Below are 19,288 nucleotides of genomic sequence, written 5' to 3'. Positions count from 1 at the left end.
GAAAGTTTAACACAATGCAACCTTCCAAAATAGAATTCTGACATCAAAAATTCCGTCTATAGTACATTTGAGTGCACCTGTCATTTTCTCAGTCTCTGTGTATGCATGGAGCAAGATATAGGCTCATGAATTTAAGAATGAGAGGATATCATGAGACAGCAATCTCCACCTACGGCCGTACTACCTTGAAAGTGCCCGATCTCGTCAGATCTCGGAAGCTAAGCAGGGTGAGGCTTGATTAGTACCGGGTTGGGAGACTGCCTGGGAATACCAGGTGCTGCAGGTGTTTTTATTTTTCGCTTCCCTAATGAAAATATACATGGCATTCCTCGCAGCAAAAGAAAATGTTTCATTTCTTGCTACTTTTTCCCGCAGTGGCAAAGAAATATATCGTTTTTTCCTCAGAAAGTTTAACACAATGCAACCTTCCAAAATAGAATTCTGACATCAAGAATTCCGTCTATAGTACATTTGAGTGCACCTGTCATTTTCTCAGTCTCTGTGTATGCATGGAGCAAGATATAGGCTCATGAATTTAAGAATGAGAGGATATCATGAGACAGCAATCTCCACCTACGGCCATACTACCTTGAAAGTGCCCGATCCCGTCAGATCTCGTAAGCTAAGCAGGGTGAGGCTTGATTAGTACCGGGTTGGGAGACTGCCTGGGAATACCAGGTGCTGTAGGTGTTTTTATTTTTCGCTTCCCTAATGAAAATATACATGGCATTCCTCGCAGCAAAAGAAAATGTTTCATTTCTTGCTACTTTTTCTCGCAGTGGCAAAGAAATATATCGTTTTTTCCTCAGAAAGTTTAACACAATGCAACCTTCCAAAATAGAATTCTGACATCAAGAATTCCGTCTATAGTACATTTGAGTGCACCTCTCATTTTCTCAGTCTCTGTGTATGCATGGAGCAAGATATAGGCTCATGAATTTAAGAATGAGAGGATATCATGAGACAGCAATCTCCACCTACGGCCATACTACCTTGAAAGTGCCCGATCCCGTCAGATCTCGGAAGCTAAGCAGGGTGAGGCTTGATTAGTACCGGGTTGGGAGACTGCCTGGGAATACCAGGTGCTGTAGGTGTTTTTATTTTTCGCTTCCCTAATGAAAATATACATGGCATTCCTCGCAGCAAAAGAAAATGTTTCATTTCTTGCTACTTTTTCCCGCAGTGGCAAAGAAATATATCGTTTTTTCCTCAGAAAGTTTAACACAATGCAACCTTCCAAAATAGAATTCTGACATCAAGAATTCCGTCTATAGTACATTTGAGTGCACCTGTCATTTTCTCAGTCTCTGTGTATGCATGGAGCAAGATATAGGCTCATGAATTTAAGAATGAGAGGATATCATGAGACAGCAATCTCCACCTACGGACATACTACCTTGAAAGTGCCCGATCTCGTCAGATCTCGGAAGCTAAGCAGGGTGAGGCTTGATTAGTACCGGGTTGGGAGACTGCCTGGGAATACCAGGTGCTGCAGGTGTTTTTATTTTTCGCTTCCCTAATGAAAATATACATGGCATTCCTCGCAGCAAAAGAAAATGTTTCATTTCTTGCTACTTTTTCCCGCAGTGGCAAAGAAATATATCGTTTTTTCCTCAGAAAGTTTAACACAATGCAACCTTCCAAAATAGAATTCTGACATCAAGAATTCCGTCTATAGTACATTTGAGTGCACCTGTCATTTTCTCAGTCTCTGTGTATGCATGGAGCAAGATATAGGCTCATGAATTTAAGAATGAGAGGATATCATGAGACAGCAATCTCCACCTACGGACATACTACCTTGAAAGTGCCCGATCTCGTCAGATCTCGGAAGCTAAGCAGGGTGAGGCTTGATTAGTACCGGGTTGGGAGACTGCCTGGGAATACCAGGTGCTGCAGGTGTTTTTATTTTTCGCTTCCCTAATGAAAATATACATGGCATTCCTCGCAGCAAAAGAAAATGTTTCATTTCTTGCTACTTTTTCCCGCAGTGGCAAAGAAATATATCGTTTTTTCCTCAGAAAGTTTAACACAATGCAACCTTCCAAAATAGAATTCTGACATCAAGAATTCCGTCTATAGTACATTTGAGTGCACCTGTCATTTTCTCAGTCTCTGTGTATGCATGGAGCAAGATATAGGCTCATGAATTTAAGAATGAGAGGATATCATGAGACAGCAATCTCCACCTATGGCCATACTACCTTGAAAGTGCCCGATCCCGTCAGATCTCGTAAGCTAAGCAGGGTGAGGCTTGATTAGTACCGGGTTGGGAGACTGCCTGGGAATACCAGGTGCTGTAGGTGTTTTTATTTTTCGCTTCCCTAATGAAAATATACATGGCATTCCTCGCAGCAAAAGAAAATGTTTCATTTCTTGCTACTTTTTCCCGCAGTGGCAAAGAAATATATCGTTTTTTCCTCAGAAAGTTTAACACAATGCAACCTTCCAAAATAGAATTCTGACATCAAGAATTCCGTCTATAGTACATTTGAGTGCACCTCTCATTTTCTCAGTCTCTGTGTATGCATGGAGCAAGATATAGGCTCATTAATTTAAGAATGAGAGGATATCATGAGACAGCAATCTCCACCTACGGCCATACTACCTTGAAAGTGCCCGATCCCGTCAGATCTCGGAAGCTAAGCAGGGTGAGGCTTGATTAGTACCGGGTTGGGAGACTGCCTGGGAATACCAGGTGCTGTAGGTGTTTTTATTTTTCGCTTCCCTAATGAAAATATACATGGCATTCCTCGCAGCAAAAGAAAATGTTTCATTTCTTGCTACTTTTTCCCGCAGTGGCAAATAAATATATCGTTTTTTCCTCAGAAAGTTTAACACAATGCAACCTTCCAAAATAGAATTCTGACATCAAGAATTCCGTCTATAGTACATTTGAGTGCACCTGTCATTTTCTCAGTCTCTGTGTATGCATGGAGCAAGATATAGGCTCATGAATTTAAGAATGAGAGGATATCATGAGACAGCAATCTCCACCTACGGCCATACTACCTTGAAAGTGCCCGATCCCGTCAGATCTCGGAAGCTAAGCAGGGTGAGGCTTGATTAGTACTGGGTTGGGAGACTGCCTGGGAATACCAGGTGCTGTAGGTGTTTTTATTTTTCGCTTCCCTAATGAAAATATACATGGCATTCCTCGCAGCAAAAGAAAATGTTTCATTTCTTGCTACTTTTTCCCGCAGTGGCAAATAAATATATCGTTTTTTCCTCAGAAAGTTTAACACAATGCAACCTTCCAAAATAGAATTCTGACATCAAGAATTCCGTCTATAGTACATTTGAGTGCACCTGTCATTTTCTCAGTCTCTGTGTATGCATGGAGCAAGATATAGGCTCATGAATTTAAGAATGAGAGGATATCATGAGACAGCAATCTCCACCTACGGCCATACTACCTTGAAAGTGCCCGATCCCGTCAGATCTCGGAAGCTAAGCAGGGTGAGGCTTGATTAGTACCGGGTTGGGAGACTGCCTGGGAATACCAGGTGCTGTAGGTGTTTTTATTTTTCGCTTCCCTAATGAAAATATACATGGCATTCCTCGCAGCAAAAGAAAATGTTTCATTTCTTGCTACTTTTTCCCGCAGTGGCAAAGAAATATATCGTTTTTTCCTCAGAAAGTTTAACACAATGCAACCTTCCAAAATAGAATTCTGACATCAAGAATTCCGTCTATAGTACATTTGAGTGCACCTCTCATGTTCTCAGTCTCTGATTTAATTTCTCCATTTAAGGTAATTCTTTAAGAATGTATTTGTTTTAACGGTCAGAATAATACACCTATGCCTCCCATGTCATTTAGAAATATATCATATAGGCCTCAGAACACATAGCATGTAACATGGTGAACTTGTGGCTCACAGTGTTGGGGTGTGCAGTGTTTTAGCTGATAAGTGGAAGAAATAGTGAGATCGAATCCAAACAGGAGGAGGTTGAAAATAGGCACCTCTGAAATTTTTTTTACTACTTTTGTCCCGCAGTGGCTGAGAAATATATGATTTTTTCGAATACCAGGTGCTGTAGGTGTTTTTATTTTTCGCTTCCCTAATGAAAATATACATGGCATTCCTCGCAGCAAAAGAAAATGTTTCATTTCTTGCTACTTTTTCTCGCAGTGGCAAAGAAATATATCGTTTTTTCCTCAGAAAGTTTAACACAATGCAACCTTCCAAAATAGAATTCTGACATCAAAAATTCCGTCTATAGTACATTTGAGTGCACCTGTCATTTTCTCAGTCTCTGTGTATGCATGGAGCAAGATATAGGCTCATGGATTTAAGAATGAGAGGATATCATGAGACAGCAATCTCCACCTACGGCCATACTACCTTGACAGCGCCCGATCCCGTCAGATCTCGGAAGCTAAGCAGGGTGAGGCTTGATTAGTACTGGGTTGGGAGACTGCCTGGGAATACCAGGTGCTGTAGGTGTTTTTATTTTTCGCTTCCCTAATGAAAATATACATGGCATTCCTCGCAGCAAAAGAAAATGTTTCATTTCTTGCTACTTTTTCTCGCAGTGGCAAAGAAATATATCGTTTTTTCCTCAGAAAGTTTAACACAATGCAACCTTCCAAAATAGAATTCTGACATCAAAAATTCCGTCTATAGTACATTTGAGTGCACCTGTCATTTTCTCAGTCTCTGTGTATGCATGGAGCAAGATATAGGCTCATGAATTTAAGAATGAGAGGATATCATGAGACAGCAATCTCCACCTACGGCCGTACTACCTTGAAAGTGCCCGATCTCGTCAGATCTCGGAAGCTAAGCAGGGTGAGGCTTGATTAGTACTGGGTTGGGAGACTGCCTGGGAATACCAGGTGCTGCAGGTGTTTTTATTTTTCGCTTCCCTAATGAAAATATACATGGCATTCCTCGCAGCAAAAGAAAATGTTTCATTTCTTGCTACTTTTTCCCGCAGTGGCAAAGAAATATATCGTTTTTTCCTCAGAAAGTTTAACACAATGCAACCTTCCAAAATAGAATTCTGACATCAAGAATTCCGTCTATAGTACATTTGAGTGCACCTGTCATTTTCTCAGTCTCTGTGTATGCATGGAGCAAGATATAGGCTCATGAATTTAAGAATGAGAGGATATCATGAGACAGCAATCTCCACCTACGGCCATACTACCTTGAAAGTGCCCGATCCCGTCAGATCTCGTAAGCTAAGCAGGGTGAGGCTTGATTAGTACCGGGTTGGGAGACTGCCTGGGAATACCAGGTGCTGTAGGTGTTTTTATTTTTCGCTTCCCTAATGAAAATATACATGGCATTCCTCGCAGCAAAAGAAAATGTTTCATTTTTTACTACTTTTTCTCGCAGTGGCAAAGAAATATATCGTTTTTTCCTCAGAAAGTTTAACACAATGCAACCTTCCAAAATAGAATTCTGACATCAAAAATTCCGTCTATACAGTAGTACATTTGAGTGCACCTGTCATTTTCTCAGTCTCTGTGTATGCATGGAGCAAGATATAGGCTCATGAATTTAAGAATGAGAGGATATCATGAGACAGCAATCTCCACCTACGGCCATACTACCTTGAAAGTGCCCGATCCTGTCAGATCTCGGAAGCTAAGCAGGGTGAGGCTTGATTAGTACCGGGTTGGGAGACTGCCTGGGAATACTAGGTGCTGTATGTGTTTTTATTTTTCGCTTCCCTAATGAAAATATACATGGCATTCCTCGCAGCAAAAGAAAATGTTTCATTTCTTGCTACTTTTTCCCGCAGTGGCAAAGAAATATATCGTTTTTTCCTCAGAAAGTTTAACACAATGCAACCTTCCAAAATAGAATTCTGACATCAAGAATTCCGTCTATAGTACATTTGAGTGCACCTCTCATGTTCTCAGTCTCTGATTTAATTTCTCCATTTAAGGTAATTCTTTAAGAATGTATTTGTTTTAACGGTCAGAATAATACACCTATGCCTCCCATGTCATTTAGAAATATATCATTTAGGCCTCAGAACACATAGCATGTAACATGGTGAACTTGTGGCTCACAGTGTTGGGGTGTGCAGTGTTTAAGCTGATAATTGGAAGAAATAGTGAGATCAAATCCAAACAGGAGGTTGAAAATAGGCACCTCTGAAATTTTTTTTACTACTTTTGTCCCGCAGTGGCTGAGAAATATATGATTTTTTCGAATACCAGGTGCTGTAGTTGTTTTTATTTTTCGCTTCCCTAATGAAAATATACATGGCATTCCTCGCAGCAAAAGAAAATGTTTCATTTCTTGCTACTTTTTCCCGCAGTGGCAAAGAAATATATCGTTTTTTCCTCAGAAAGTTTAACACAATGCAACCTTCCAAAATAGAATTCTGACATCAAGAATTCCGTCTATAGTACATTTGAGTGCACCTGTCATTTTCTCAGTCTCTGTGTATGCATGGAGCAAGATATAGGCTCATGAATTTAAGAATGAGAGGATATCATGAGACAGCAATCTCCACCTACGGCCATACTACCTTGAAAGTGCCCGATCCCGTCAGATCTCGTAAGCTAAGCAGGGTGAGGCTTGATTAGTACCGGGTTGGGAGACTGCCTGGGAATACCAGGTGCTGTAGGTGTTTTTATTTTTCGCTTCCCTAATGAAAATATACATGGCATTCCTCGCAGCAAAAGAAAATGTTTCATTTCTTGCTACTTTTTCTCGCAGTGGCAAAGAAATATATCGTTTTTTCCTCAGAAAGTTTAACACAATGCAACCTTCCAAAATAGAATTCTGACATCAAGAATTCCGTCTATAGTACATTTGAGTGCACCTGTCATTTTCTCTGTCTCTGTGTATGCATGGAGCAAGATATAGGCTCATGAATTTAAGAATGAGAGGATATCATGAGACAGCAATCTCCACCTACGGCCATACTACCTTGAAAGTGCCCGATCCCGTCAGATCTAGGAAGCTAAGCAGGGTGAGGCTTGATTAGTACCGGGTTGGGAGACTGCCTGGGAATACCAGGTGCTGCAGGTGTTTTTATTTTTCGCTTCCCTAATGAAAATATACATGGCATTCCTCGCAGCAAAAGAAAATGTTTCATTTCTTGCTACTTTTTCCCGCAGTGGCAAAGAAATATATCGTTTTTTCCTCAGAAAGTTTAACACAATGCAACCTTCCAAAATAGAATTCTGACATCAAGAATTCCGTCTATAGTACATTTGAGTGCACCTGTCATTTTCTCAGTCTCTGTGTATGCATGGAGCAAGATATAGGCTCATGAATTTAAGAATGAGAGGATATCATGAGACAGCAATCTCCACCTACGGCCATACTACCTTGAAAGTGCCCGATCCCGTCAGATCTCGTAAGCTAAGCAGGGTGAGGCTTGATTAGTACCGGGTTGGGAGACTGCCTTGGAATACCAGGTGCTGTAGGTGTTTTTATTTTTCGCTTCCCTAATGAAAATATACATGGCATTCCTCGCAGCAAAAGAAAATGTTTCATTTCTTGCTACTTTTTCTCGCAGTGGCAAAGAAATATATCGTTTTTTCCTCAGAAAGTTTAACACAATGCAACCTTCCAAAATAGAATTCTGACATCAAGAATTCCGTCTATAGTACATTTGAGTGCACCTGTCATTTTCTCAGTCTCTGTGTATGCATGGAGCAAGATATAGGCTCATGAATTTAAGAATGAGAGGATATCATGAGACAGCAATCTCCACCTACAGCCATACTACCTTGAAAGTGCCCGATCCCGTCAGATCTAGGAAGCTAAGCAGGGTGAGGCTTGATTAGTACCGGGTTGGGAGACTGCCTGGGAATACCAGGTGCTGCAGGTGTTTTTATTTTTCGCTTCCCTAATGAAAATATACATGGCATTCCTCGCAGCAAAAGAAAATGTTTCATTTCTTGCTACTTTTTCCCGCAGTGGCAAAGAAATATATCGTTTTTTCCTCAGAAAGTTTAACACAATGCAACCTTCCAAAATAGAATTCTGACATCAAGAATTCCGTCTATAGTACATTTGAGTGCACCTCTCATTTTCTCAGTCTCTGTGTATGCATGGAGCAAGATATAGGCTCATTAATTTAAGAATGAGAGGATATCATGAGACAGCAATCTCCACCTACGGCCATACTACCTTGAAAGTGCCCGATCCCGTCAGATCTCGGAAGCTAAGCAGGGTGAGGCTTGATTAGTACCGGGTTGGGAGACTGCCTGGGAATACCAGGTGCTGTAGGTGTTTTTATTTTTCGCTTCCCTAATGAAAATATACATGGCATTCCTCGCAGCAAAAGAAAATGTTTCATTTCTTGCTACTTTTTCCCGCAGTGGCAAAGAAATATATCGTTTTTTCCTCAGAAAGTTTAACACAATGCAACCTTCCAAAATAGAATTCTGACATCAAGAATTCCGTCTATAGTACATTTGAGTGCACCTGTCATTTTCTCAGTCTCTGTGTATGCATGGAGCAAGATATAGGCTCATGAATTTAAGAATGAGAGGATATCATGAGACAGCAATCTCCACCTACGGCCATACTACCTTGAAAGTGCCCGATCCCGTCAGATCTAGGAAGCTAAGCAGGGTGAGGCTTGATTAGTACCGGGTTGGGAGACTGCCTGGGAATACCAGGTGCTGTAGGTGTTTTTATTTTTCGCTTCCCTAATGAAAATATACATGGCATTCCTCGCAGCAAAAGAAAATGTTTCATTTCTTGCTACTTTTTCCCGCAGTGGCAAAGAAATATATCGTTTTTTCCTCAGAAAGTTTAACACAATGCAACCTTCCAAAATAGAATTCTGACATCAAGAATTCCGTCTATAGTACATTTGAGTGCACCTCTCATTTTCTCAGTCTCTGATTTAATTTCTCCATTTAAGGTAATTCTTTAAGAATGTATTTGTTTTAACGGTCAGAATAATACACCTATGCCTCCCATGTCATTTAGAAATATATCATATAGGCCTCAGAACACATAGCATGTAACATGGTGAACTTGTGGCTCACAGTGTTGGGGTGTGCAGTGTTTAAGCTGATAATTGGAAGAAATAGTGAGATTGAATCCAAACAGGAGGAGGTTGAAAATAGGCACCTCTGAAATTTTTTTTACTACTTTTGTCCCGCAGTGGCTGAGAAATATATGATTTTTTCGAATACCAGGTGCTGTAGGTGTTTTTATTTTTCGCTTCCCTAATGAAAATATACATGGCATTCCTCGCAGCAAAAGAAAATGTTTCATTTCTTGCTACGTTTTCTCGCAGTGGCAAAGAAATATATCGTTTTTTCCTCAGAAAGTTTAACACAATGCAACCTTCCAAAATAGAATTCTGACATCAAAAATTCCGTCTATAGTACATTTGAGTGCACCTGTCATTTTCTCAGTCTCTGTGTATGCATGGAGCAAGATATAGGCTCATGAATTTAAGAATGAGAGGATATCATGAGACAGCAATCTCCACCTACGGCCGTACTACCTTGAAAGTGCCCGATCTCGTCAGATCTCGGAAGCTAAGCAGGGTGAGGCTTGATTAGTACCGGGTTGGGAGACTGCCTGGGAATACCAGGTGCTGCAGGTGTTTTTATTTTTCGCTTCCCTAATGAAAATATACATGGCATTCCTCGCAGCAAAAGAAAATGTTTCATTTCTTGCTACTTTTTCCCGCAGTGGCAAAGAAATATATCGTTTTTTCCTCAGAAAGTTTAACACAATGCAACCTTCCAAAATAGAATTCTGACATCAATAATTCCGTCTATAGTACATTTGAGTGCACCTGTCATTTTCTCAGTCTCTGTGTATGCATGGAGCAAGATATAGGCTCATGAATTTAAGAATGAGAGGATATCATGAGACAGCAATCTCCACCTACGGCCATACTACCTTGAAAGTGCCCGATCCCGTCAGATCTCGTAAGCTAAGCAGGGTGAGGCTTGATTAGTACCGGGTTGGGAGACTGCCTGGGAATACCTGGTGCTGTAGGTGTTTTTATTTTTCGCTTCCCTAATGAAAATATACATGGCATTCCTCGCAGCAAAAGAAAATGTTTCATTTCTTGCTACTTTTTCTCGCAGTGGCAAAGAAATATATCGTTTTTTCCTCAGAAAGTTTAACACAATGCAACCTTCCAAAATAGAATTCTGACATCAAGAATTCCGTCTATAGTACATTTGAGTGCACCTCTCATGTTCTCAGTCTCTGATTTAATTTCTCCATTTAAGGTAATTCTTTAAGAATGTATTTGTTTTAACGGTCAGAATAATACACCTATGCCTCCCATGTCATTTAGAAATATATCATATAGGCCTCAGAACACATAGCATGTAACATGGTGAACTTGTGGCTCACAGTGTTGGGGTGTGCAGTGTTTAAGCTGATAATTGGAAGAAATAGTGAGATCGAATCCAAACAGGAGGAGGTTGAAAATAGGCACCTCTGAAATTTTTTTTACTACTTTTGTCCCGCAGTGGCTGAGAAATATATGATTTTTTCGAATACCAGTTGCTGTAGTTGTTTTTATTTTTCGCTTCCCTAATGAAAATATACATGGCATTCCTCGCAGCAAAAGAAAATGTTTCATTTCTTGCTACTTTTTCTCGCAGTGGCAAAGAAATATATCGTTTTTTCCTCAGAAAGTTTAACACAATGCAACCTTCCAAAATAGAATTCTGACATCAAGAATTCCGTCTATAGTACATTTGAGTGCACCTGTCATTTTCTCAGTCTCTGTGTATGCATGGAGCAAGATATAGGCTCATGAATTTAAGAATGAGAGGATATCATGAGACAGCAATCTCCACCTACGGCCATACTACCTTGAAAGTGCCCGATCCCGTCAGATCTCGGAAGCTAAGCAGGATGAGGCTTGATTAGTACCGGGTTGGGAGACTGCCTGGGAATACCAGGTGCTGTAGGTGTTTTTATTTTTCGCTTCCCTAATGAAAATATACATGGCATTCCTCGCAGCAAAAGAAAATGTTTCATTTCTTGCTACTTTTTCTCGCAGTGGCAAAGAAATATATCGTTTTTTCCTCAGAAAGTTTAACACAATGCAACCTTCCAAAATAGAATTCTGACATCAAAAATTCCGTCTATAGTACATTTGAGTGCACCTGTCATTTTCTCAGTCTCTGTGTATGCATGGAGCAAGATATAGGCTCATGAATTTAAGAATGAGAGGATATCATGAGACAGCAATCTCCACCTACGGCCATACTACCTTGAAAGTGCCCGATCCCGTCAGATCTCGGAAGCTAAGCAGGGTGAGGCTTGATTAGTACCGGGTTGGGAGACTGCCTGGGAATACTAGGTGCTGTATGTGTTTTTATTTTTCGCTTCCCTAATGAAAATATACATGGCATTCCTCGCAGCAAAAGAAAATGTTTCATTTCTTGCTACTTTTTCCCGCAGTGGCAAAGAAATATATCGTTTTTTCCTCAGAAAGTTTAACACAATGCAACCTTCCAAAATAGAATTCTGACATCAAGAATTCCGTCTATAGTACATTTGAGTGCACCTCTCATGTTCTCAGTCTCTGATTTAATTTCTCCATTTAAGGTAATTCTTTAAGAATGTATTTGTTTTAACGGTCAGAATAATACACCTATGCCTCCCATGTCATTTAGATATATATCATATAGGCCTCAGAACACATAGCATGTAACATGGTGAACTTGTGGCTCACAGTGTTGGGGTGTGCAGTGTTTAAGCTGATAATTGGAAGAAATAGTGAGATCGAATACAAACAGGAGGAGGTTGAAAATAGGCACCTCTGAAATTTTTTTTACTACTTTTGTCCCGCAGTGGCTGAGAAATATATGATTTTTTCGAATACCAGGTGCTGTAGTTGTTTTTATTTTTCGCTTCCCTAATGAAAATATACATGGCATTCCTCGCAGCAAAAGAAAATGTTTCATTTCTTGCTACTTTTTCCCGCAGTGGCAAAGAAATATATCGTTTTTTCCTCAGAAAGTTTAACACAATGCAACCTTCCAAAATAGAATTCTGACATCAAGAATTCCGTCTATAGTACATTTGAGTGCACCTCTCATTTTCTCAGTCTCTGATTTAATTTCTCCATTTAAGGTAATTCTTTAAGAATGTATTTGTTTTAACGGTCAGAATAATACACCTATGCCTCCCATGTCATTTAGAAATATATCATATAGGCCTCAGAACACATAGCATGTAACATGGTGAACTTGTGGCTCACAGTGTTGGGGTGTGCAGTGTTTAAGCTGATAATTGGAAGAAATAGTGAGATCGAATCCAAACAGGAGGAGGTTGAAAATAGGCACCTCTGAAATTTTTTTTTTACTACTTTTGTCCCGCAGTGGCTGAGAAATATATGATTTTTTCGAATACCAGGTGCTGTAGTTGTTTTTATTTTTCGCTTCCCTAATGAAAATATACATGGCATTCCTCGCAGCAAAAGAAAATGTTTCATTTCTTGCTACTTTTTCCCGCAGTGGCAAAGAAATATATCGTTTTTTCCTCAGAAAGTTTAACACAATGCAACCTTCCAAAATAGAATTATGACATCAAGAATTCCGTCTATAGTACATTTGAGTGCACCTGTCATTTTCTCAGTCTCTGTGTATGCATGGAGCAAGATATTGGCTCATGAATTTAAGAATGAGAGGATATCATGAGACAGCAATCTCCACCTACGGCCATACTACCTTGAAAGTGCCCGATCCCGTCAGATCTCGGAAGCTAAGCAGGGTGAGGCTTGATTAGTACCGGGTTGGGAGACTGTCTGGGAATACCAGGTGCTGTAGGTGTTTTTATTTTTCGCTTCCCTAATGAAAATATACATGGCATTCCTCGCAGCAAAAGAAAATGTTTCATTTCTTGCTACTTTTTCCCGCAGTGGCAAAGAAATATATCGTTTTTTCCTCAGAAAGTTTAACACAATGCAACCTTCCAAAATAGAATTCTGACATCAAGAATTCCATCTATAGTACATTTGAGTGCACCTGTCATTTTCTCAGTCTCTGTGTATGCATGGAGCAAGATATAGGCTCATGAATTTAAGAATGAGAGGATATCATGAGACAGCAATCTCCACCTACGGCCATACTACCTTGAAAGTGCCCGATCCCGTCAGATCTCGGAAGCTAAGCAGGGTGAGGCTTGATTAGTACCGGGTTGGGAGACTGCCTGGGAATACCAGGTGCTGTAGGTGTTTTTATTTTTCGCTTCCCTAATGAAAATATACATGGCATTCCTCGCAGCAAAAGAAAATGTTTCATTTCTTGCTACTTTTTCTCGCAGTGGCAAAGAAATATATCGTTTTTTCCTCAGAAAGTTTAACACAATGCAACCTTCCAAAATAGAATTCTGACATCAAAAATTCCGTCTATAGTACATTTGAGTGCACCTGTCATTTTCTCAGTCTCTGTGTATGCATGGAGCAAGATATAGGCTCATGAATTTAAGAATGAGAGGATATCATGAGACAGCAATCTCCACCTACGGCCATACTACCTTGAAAGTGCCCGATCCCGTCAGATCTCGGAAGCTAAGCAGGATGAGGCTTGATTAGTACCGGGTTGGGAGACTGCCTGGGAATACCAGGTGCTGTAGGTGTTTTTATTTTTCGCTTCCCTAATGAAAATATACATGGCATTCCTCGCAGCAAAAGAAAATGTTTCATTTCTTGCTACTTTTTCTCGCAGTGGCAAAGAAATATATCGTTTTTTCCTCAGAAAGTTTAACACAATGCAACCTTCCAAAATAGAATTCTGACATCAAAAATTCCGTCTATAGTACATTTGAGTGCACCTGTCATTTTCTCAGTCTCTGTGTATGCATGGAGCAAGATATAGGCTCATGAATTTAAGAATGAGAGGATATCATGAGACAGCAATCTCCACCTACGGCCATACTACCTTGAAAGTGCCCGATCCCGTCAGATCTCGGAAGCTAAGCAGGGTGAGGCTTGATTAGTACCGGGTTGGGAGACTGCCTGGGAATACTAGGTGCTGTATGTGTTTTTATTTTTCGCTTCCCTAATGAAAATATACATGGCATTCCTCGCAGCAAAAGAAAATGTTTCATTTCTTGCTACTTTTTCCCGCAGTGGCAAAGAAATATATCGTTTTTTCCTCAGAAAGTTTAACACAATGCAACCTTCCAAAATAGAATTCTGACATCAAGAATTCCGTCTATAGTACATTTGAGTGCACCTGTCATTTTCTCAGTCTCTGTGTATGCATGGAGCAAGATATTGGCTCATGAATTTAAGAATGAGAGAATATCATGAGACAGCAATCTCCACCTACGGCCATACTACCTTGAAAGTGCCCGATCCCGTCAGATCTCGGAAGCTAAGCAGGGTGAGGCTTGATTAGTACCGGGTTGGGAGACTGCCTGGGAATACCAGGTGCTGTAGGTGTTTTTATTTTTCGCTTCCCTAATGAAAATATACATGGCATTCCTCGCAGCAAAAGAAAATGTTTCATTTCTTGCTACTTTTTCTCGCAGTGGCAAAGAAATATATCGTTTTTTCCTCAGAAAGTTTAACACAATGCAACCTTCCAAAATAGAATTCTGACATCAAGAATTCCGTCTATAGTACATTTGAGTGCACCTGTCATTTTCTCAGTCTCTGTGTATGCATGGAGCAAGATATAGGCTCATGAATTTAAGAATGAGAGGATATCATGAGACAGCAATCTCCACCTACGGCCATACTACCTTGAAAGTGCCCGATCCCGTCAGATCTCGGAAGCTAAGCAGGATGAGGCTTGATTAGTACTGGGTTGGGAGACTGCCTGGGAATACCAGGTGCTGTAGGTGTTTTTATTTTTCGCTTCCCTAATGAAAATATACATGGCATTCCTCGCAGCAAAAGAAAATGTTTCATTTCTTGCTACTTTTTCTCGCAGTGGCAAAGAAATATATCGTTTTTTCCTCAGAAAGTTTAACACAATGCAACCTTCCAAAATAGAATTCTGACATCAAAAATTCCGTCTATAGTACATTTGAGTGCACCTGTCATTTTCTCAGTCTCTGTGTATGCATGGAGCAAGATATAGGCTCATGAATTTAAGAATGAGAGGATATCATGAGACAGCAATCTCCACCTACGGCCATACTACCTTGAAAGTGCCCGATCCCGTCAGATCTCGGAAGCTAAGCAGGGTGAGGCTTGATTAGTACCGGGTTGGGAGACTGCCTGGGAATACTAGGTGCTGTATGTGTTTCTATTTTTCGCTTCCCTAATGAAAATATACATGGCATTCCTCGCAGCAAAAGAAAATGTTTCATTTCTTGCTACTTTTTCCCGCAGTGGCAAAGAAATATATCGTTTTTTCCTCAGAAAGTTTAACACAATGCAACCTTCCAAAATAGAATTCTGACATCAAGAATTCCGTCTATAGTACATTTGAGTGCACCTCTCATGTTCTCAGTCTCTGATTTAATTTCTCCATTTAAGGTAATTCTTTAAGAATGTATTTGTTTTAACGGTCAGAATAATACACCTATGCCTCCCATGTCATTTAGATATATATCATATAGGCCTCAGAACACATAGCATGTAACATGGTGAACTTGTGGCTCACAGTGTTGGGGTGTGCAGTGTTTAAGCTGATAATTGGAAGAAATAGTGAGATCGAATACAAACAGGAGGAGGTTGAAAATAGGCACCTCTGAAATTTTTTTTACTACTTTTGTCCCGCAGTGGCTGATAAATATATGATTTTTTCGAATACCAGGTGCTGTAGTTGTTTTTATTTTTCGCTTCCCTAATGAAAATATACATGGCATTCCTCGCAGCAAAAGAAAATGTTTCATTTCTTGCTACTTTTTCCCGCAGTGGCAAAGAAATATATCGTTTTTTCCTCAGAAAGTTTAACACAATGCAACCTTCCAAAATAGAATTCTGACATCAAGAATTCCGTTTATAGTACATTTGAGTGCACCTCTCATTTTCTCAGTCTCTGATTTAATTTCTCCATTTAAGGTAATTCTTTAAGAATGTATTTGTTTTAACGGTCAGAATAATACACCTATGCCTCCCATGTCATTTAGAAATATATCATATAGGCCTCAGAACACATAGCATGTAACATGGTGAACTTGTGGCTCACAGTGTTGGGGTGTGCAGTGTTTAAGCTGATAATTGGAAGAAATAGTGAGATCGAATCCAAACAGGAGGAGGTTGAATATAGGCACCTCTGAAATTTTTTACTACTTTTGTCCCGCAGTGGCTGAGAAATATATCATTTTTTCGAATACCAGGTGCTGTAGGTGTTTTTATTTTTCGCTTCCCTAATGAAAATATACATGGCATTCCTCGCAGCAAAAGAAAATGTTTCATTTCTTGCTACTTTTTCCCGCAGTGGCAAAGAAATATATCGTTTTTTCCTCAGAAAGTTTAACACAATGCAACCTTCCAAAATAGAATTCTGACATCAAGAATTCCGTCTATAGTACATTTGAGTGCACCTGTCATTTTCTCAGTCTCTGTGTATGCATGGAGCAAGATATAGGCTCATGAATTTAAGAATGAGAGGATATCATGAGACAGCAATCTCCACCTACGGCCATACTACCTTGAAAGTGCCCGATCCCGTCAGATCTCGGAAGCTAAGCAGGGTGAGGCTTGATTAATACCGGGTTGGGAGACTGCCTGGGAATACCAGGTGCTGTAGGTGTTTTTATTTTTCGCTTCCCAAATGAAAATATACATGGCATTCCTCGCAGCAAAAGAAAATGTTTCATTTCTTGCTACTTTTTCCCGCAGTGGCAAAGAAATATATCGTTTTTTCCTCAGAAAGTTTAACACAATGCAACCTTCCAAAATAGAATTCTGACATCAAGAATTCCGTCTATAGTACATTTGAGTACACCTGTCATTTTCTCAGTCTCTGTGTATGCATGGAGCAAGATATAGGCTCATGAATTTAAGAATGAGAGGATATCATGAGACAGCAACCTCCACCTACGGCCATACTACCTTGAAAGTGCCCGATCCCGTCAGATCTCGGAAGCTAAGCAGGGTGAGGCTTGATTAGTACCGGGTTGGGAGACTGTCTGGGAATACCAGGTGCTGTAGGTGTTTTTATTTTTCGCTTCCCTAATGAAAATATACATGGCATTCCTCGCAGCAAAAGAAAATGTTTCATTTCTTGCTACTTTTTCCCGCAGTGGCAAAGAAATATATCGTTTTTTCCTCAGAAAGTTTAACACAATGCAACCTTCCAAAATAGAATTCTGACATCAAGAATTCCGTCTATAGTACATTTGAGTGCACCTGTCATTTTCTCAGTCTCTGTGTATGCATGGAGCAAGATATAGGCTCATGAATTTAAGAATGAGAGGATATCATGAGACAGCAATCTCCACCTACGGCCATACTACCTTGAAAGTGCCCGATCCCGTCAGATCTAGGAAGCTTAGCAGGGTGAGGCTTGATTAGTACCGGGTTGGGAGACTGCCTGGGAATACCAGGTGCTGCAGGTGTTTTTATTTTTCGCTTCCCTAATGAAAATATACATGGCATTCCTCGCAGCAAAAGAAAATGTTTCATTTCTTGCTACTTTTTCCCGCAGTGGCAAAGAAATATATCGTTTTTTCCTCAGAAAGTTTAACACAATGCAACCTTCCAAAATAGAATTCTGACATCAAGAATTCCGTCTATAGTACATTTGAGTGCACCTCTCATTTTCTCAGTCTCTTATTTAATTTCTCCATTTAAGGTAATTCTTTAAGAATGTATTTGTTTTAACGGTCAGAATAATACACCTATGCCTCCCATGTCATTTAGAAATATATCATATAGGCCTCAGAACACATAGCATGTAACATGGTGAACTTGTGGCTCACAGTGTTGGGGTGTGCAGTGTTTAAGCTGATAATTGGAAGAAATAGTGAGATCGAATCCAAACAGGAGGAGGTTGAAAATAGGCACCTCTGAAATTTTTTACTACTTTTGTCCCGCAGTGGCTGAGAAATATATCATTTTTTCGAATACCAGGTGCTGTAGGTGTTTTTATTTTTCGCTTCCCTAATGAAAATATACATGGCATTCCTCGCAGCAAAAGAAAATGTTTCATTTCTTGCTACTTTTTCCCGCAGTGGCAAAGAAATATATCGTTTTTTCCTCAGAAAGTTTAACACAATGCAACCTTCCAAAATAGAATTCTGACATCAAGAATTCCGTCTATAGTACATTTGAGTGCACCTGTCATTTTCTCAGTCTCTGTGTATGCATGGCGCAAGATATAGGCTCATGAATTTAAGAATGAGAGGATATCATGAGACAGCAATCTCCACCTACGGCCATACTACCTTGAAAGTGCCCGATCCCGTCAGATCTAGGAAGCTAAGCAGGGTGAGGCTTGATTAGTACCGGGTTGGGAGACTGCCTGGGAATACCAGGTGCTGCAGGTGTTTTTATTTTTCGCTTCCCTAATGAAAATATACATGGCATTCCTCGCAGCAAAAGAAAATGTTTCATTTCTTGCTACTTTTTCCCGCAGTGGCAAAGAAATATATCGTTTTTTCCTCAGAAAGTTTAACACAATGCAACCTTCCAAAATAGAATTCTGACATCAAGAATTCCGTCTATAGTACATTTGAGTGCACCTGTCATTTTCTCAGTCTCTGTGTATGCATGGAGCAAGATATAGGCTCATGAATTTAAGAATGAGAGGATATCATGAGACAGCAATCTCCACCTACGGCCATACTACCTTGAAAGTGCCCGATCCCGTCAGATCTCAGAAACTAAGCAGGGTGAGGCTTGATTAGTACCGGGTTGGGAGACTGCCTGGGAATACCAGGTGCTGTAGGTGTTTTTATTTTTCGCTTCCCTAATGAAAATATACATGGCATTCCTCGCAGCAAAAGAAAATGTTTCATTTCTTGCTACTTTTTCCCGCAGTGGCAAAGAAATATATCGTTTTTTCCTCAGAAAGTTTAACACAATGCAACCTTCCAAAATAGAATTCTGACATCAAGAATTCCGTCTATAGTACATTTGAGTGCACCTGTCATTTTCTCAGTCTCTGTGTATGCATGGAGCAAGATATAGGCTCATGAATTTAAGAATGAGAGGATATCATGAGACAACAATCTCCACCTACGGCCATACTACCTTGAAAGTGCCCGATCCCGTCAGATCTCGGAAGCTAAGCAGGGTGAGGCTTGATTAGTACCGGGTTGGGAGACTGCCTGGGAATACCAGGTGCTGTAGGTGTTTTTATTTTTCGCTTCCCTAATGAAAATATACATGGCATTCCTCGCAGCAAAAGAAAATGTTTCATTTCTTGCTACTTTTTCCCGCAGTGGCAAAGAAATATATCGTTT

General features: G+C 40.1%; 25 non-coding genes and 11 pseudogenes across 25 annotated transcripts; all 36 read left to right on the top strand.

The window, feature by feature from the left end:
* Positions 1–167: 167 nt before the first annotated feature.
* Positions 168–286, top strand: LOC142480459 (5S ribosomal RNA; annotated as a pseudogene).
* Positions 287–571: 285 nt separating this feature from the next.
* Positions 572–690, top strand: LOC142480274 (5S ribosomal RNA). Its single transcript, XR_012794927.1, has one exon. It is a non-coding gene; the product is annotated as a 5S ribosomal RNA (ribosomal RNA).
* A 285-nt stretch (positions 691–975) lies between these two features.
* Positions 976–1,094, top strand: LOC142480811 (5S ribosomal RNA). Its single transcript, XR_012795299.1, has one exon. It is a non-coding gene; the product is annotated as a 5S ribosomal RNA (ribosomal RNA).
* Positions 1,095–1,379: 285 nt separating this feature from the next.
* On the top strand, positions 1,380–1,498 carry LOC142480496 (5S ribosomal RNA; annotated as a pseudogene).
* A 285-nt stretch (positions 1,499–1,783) lies between these two features.
* Positions 1,784–1,902, top strand: LOC142480495 (5S ribosomal RNA; annotated as a pseudogene).
* A 285-nt stretch (positions 1,903–2,187) lies between these two features.
* Positions 2,188–2,306, top strand: LOC142480379 (5S ribosomal RNA). Its single transcript, XR_012795027.1, has one exon. It is a non-coding gene; the product is annotated as a 5S ribosomal RNA (ribosomal RNA).
* Positions 2,307–2,591: 285 nt separating this feature from the next.
* Positions 2,592–2,710, top strand: LOC142480810 (5S ribosomal RNA). Its single transcript, XR_012795298.1, has one exon. It is a non-coding gene; the product is annotated as a 5S ribosomal RNA (ribosomal RNA).
* Positions 2,711–2,995: 285 nt separating this feature from the next.
* On the top strand, positions 2,996–3,114 carry LOC142480754 (5S ribosomal RNA). Its single transcript, XR_012795246.1, has one exon. It is a non-coding gene; the product is annotated as a 5S ribosomal RNA (ribosomal RNA).
* Positions 3,115–3,399: 285 nt separating this feature from the next.
* Positions 3,400–3,518, top strand: LOC142480809 (5S ribosomal RNA). Its single transcript, XR_012795297.1, has one exon. It is a non-coding gene; the product is annotated as a 5S ribosomal RNA (ribosomal RNA).
* An 813-nt stretch (positions 3,519–4,331) lies between these two features.
* LOC142480743 (5S ribosomal RNA) lies at positions 4,332–4,450 on the top strand. Its single transcript, XR_012795235.1, has one exon. It is a non-coding gene; the product is annotated as a 5S ribosomal RNA (ribosomal RNA).
* A 285-nt stretch (positions 4,451–4,735) lies between these two features.
* Positions 4,736–4,854, top strand: LOC142480438 (5S ribosomal RNA; annotated as a pseudogene).
* Positions 4,855–5,139: 285 nt separating this feature from the next.
* On the top strand, positions 5,140–5,258 carry LOC142480273 (5S ribosomal RNA). Its single transcript, XR_012794926.1, has one exon. It is a non-coding gene; the product is annotated as a 5S ribosomal RNA (ribosomal RNA).
* Positions 5,259–5,548: 290 nt separating this feature from the next.
* On the top strand, positions 5,549–5,667 carry LOC142480483 (5S ribosomal RNA; annotated as a pseudogene).
* Positions 5,668–6,477: 810 nt separating this feature from the next.
* Positions 6,478–6,596, top strand: LOC142480272 (5S ribosomal RNA). The gene has a single exon (XR_012794925.1). It is a non-coding gene; the product is annotated as a 5S ribosomal RNA (ribosomal RNA).
* A 285-nt stretch (positions 6,597–6,881) lies between these two features.
* LOC142480494 (5S ribosomal RNA) lies at positions 6,882–7,000 on the top strand (annotated as a pseudogene).
* Positions 7,001–7,285: 285 nt separating this feature from the next.
* On the top strand, positions 7,286–7,404 carry LOC142480421 (5S ribosomal RNA; annotated as a pseudogene).
* A 285-nt stretch (positions 7,405–7,689) lies between these two features.
* LOC142480497 (5S ribosomal RNA) lies at positions 7,690–7,808 on the top strand (annotated as a pseudogene).
* A 285-nt stretch (positions 7,809–8,093) lies between these two features.
* Positions 8,094–8,212, top strand: LOC142480808 (5S ribosomal RNA). Its single transcript, XR_012795296.1, has one exon. It is a non-coding gene; the product is annotated as a 5S ribosomal RNA (ribosomal RNA).
* A 285-nt stretch (positions 8,213–8,497) lies between these two features.
* LOC142480377 (5S ribosomal RNA) lies at positions 8,498–8,616 on the top strand. Its single transcript, XR_012795025.1, has one exon. It is a non-coding gene; the product is annotated as a 5S ribosomal RNA (ribosomal RNA).
* Positions 8,617–9,429: 813 nt separating this feature from the next.
* On the top strand, positions 9,430–9,548 carry LOC142480458 (5S ribosomal RNA; annotated as a pseudogene).
* A 285-nt stretch (positions 9,549–9,833) lies between these two features.
* LOC142480280 (5S ribosomal RNA) lies at positions 9,834–9,952 on the top strand. The gene has a single exon (XR_012794933.1). It is a non-coding gene; the product is annotated as a 5S ribosomal RNA (ribosomal RNA).
* Positions 9,953–10,765: 813 nt separating this feature from the next.
* Positions 10,766–10,884, top strand: LOC142480219 (5S ribosomal RNA). Its single transcript, XR_012794874.1, has one exon. It is a non-coding gene; the product is annotated as a 5S ribosomal RNA (ribosomal RNA).
* A 285-nt stretch (positions 10,885–11,169) lies between these two features.
* On the top strand, positions 11,170–11,288 carry LOC142480344 (5S ribosomal RNA). The gene has a single exon (XR_012794994.1). It is a non-coding gene; the product is annotated as a 5S ribosomal RNA (ribosomal RNA).
* A 1,343-nt stretch (positions 11,289–12,631) lies between these two features.
* LOC142479747 (5S ribosomal RNA) lies at positions 12,632–12,750 on the top strand. The gene has a single exon (XR_012794416.1). It is a non-coding gene; the product is annotated as a 5S ribosomal RNA (ribosomal RNA).
* A 285-nt stretch (positions 12,751–13,035) lies between these two features.
* On the top strand, positions 13,036–13,154 carry LOC142480806 (5S ribosomal RNA). The gene has a single exon (XR_012795294.1). It is a non-coding gene; the product is annotated as a 5S ribosomal RNA (ribosomal RNA).
* Positions 13,155–13,439: 285 nt separating this feature from the next.
* On the top strand, positions 13,440–13,558 carry LOC142480218 (5S ribosomal RNA). Its single transcript, XR_012794873.1, has one exon. It is a non-coding gene; the product is annotated as a 5S ribosomal RNA (ribosomal RNA).
* Positions 13,559–13,843: 285 nt separating this feature from the next.
* LOC142480343 (5S ribosomal RNA) lies at positions 13,844–13,962 on the top strand. Its single transcript, XR_012794993.1, has one exon. It is a non-coding gene; the product is annotated as a 5S ribosomal RNA (ribosomal RNA).
* Positions 13,963–14,247: 285 nt separating this feature from the next.
* Positions 14,248–14,366, top strand: LOC142480805 (5S ribosomal RNA). Its single transcript, XR_012795293.1, has one exon. It is a non-coding gene; the product is annotated as a 5S ribosomal RNA (ribosomal RNA).
* Positions 14,367–14,651: 285 nt separating this feature from the next.
* Positions 14,652–14,770, top strand: LOC142480199 (5S ribosomal RNA). The gene has a single exon (XR_012794854.1). It is a non-coding gene; the product is annotated as a 5S ribosomal RNA (ribosomal RNA).
* Positions 14,771–15,055: 285 nt separating this feature from the next.
* Positions 15,056–15,174, top strand: LOC142480342 (5S ribosomal RNA). The gene has a single exon (XR_012794992.1). It is a non-coding gene; the product is annotated as a 5S ribosomal RNA (ribosomal RNA).
* A 1,339-nt stretch (positions 15,175–16,513) lies between these two features.
* On the top strand, positions 16,514–16,632 carry LOC142480216 (5S ribosomal RNA). Its single transcript, XR_012794871.1, has one exon. It is a non-coding gene; the product is annotated as a 5S ribosomal RNA (ribosomal RNA).
* Positions 16,633–16,917: 285 nt separating this feature from the next.
* LOC142479745 (5S ribosomal RNA) lies at positions 16,918–17,036 on the top strand. Its single transcript, XR_012794414.1, has one exon. It is a non-coding gene; the product is annotated as a 5S ribosomal RNA (ribosomal RNA).
* Positions 17,037–17,321: 285 nt separating this feature from the next.
* LOC142480535 (5S ribosomal RNA) lies at positions 17,322–17,440 on the top strand (annotated as a pseudogene).
* Positions 17,441–18,251: 811 nt separating this feature from the next.
* On the top strand, positions 18,252–18,370 carry LOC142480492 (5S ribosomal RNA; annotated as a pseudogene).
* A 285-nt stretch (positions 18,371–18,655) lies between these two features.
* LOC142480230 (5S ribosomal RNA) lies at positions 18,656–18,774 on the top strand. Its single transcript, XR_012794885.1, has one exon. It is a non-coding gene; the product is annotated as a 5S ribosomal RNA (ribosomal RNA).
* Positions 18,775–19,059: 285 nt separating this feature from the next.
* LOC142480804 (5S ribosomal RNA) lies at positions 19,060–19,178 on the top strand. The gene has a single exon (XR_012795292.1). It is a non-coding gene; the product is annotated as a 5S ribosomal RNA (ribosomal RNA).
* The last annotated feature ends 110 nt before the right edge of the window (positions 19,179–19,288 follow it).

This window comes from Ascaphus truei, unplaced genomic scaffold (genome assembly GCF_040206685.1).
Source record: "Ascaphus truei isolate aAscTru1 unplaced genomic scaffold, aAscTru1.hap1 HAP1_SCAFFOLD_242, whole genome shotgun sequence".
NCBI lineage: Eukaryota > Metazoa > Chordata > Amphibia > Anura > Ascaphidae > Ascaphus > Ascaphus truei.
Note: the sequence above shows the minus strand (reverse complement) of the source record. Positions and strands in the feature narration are given on the sequence as shown.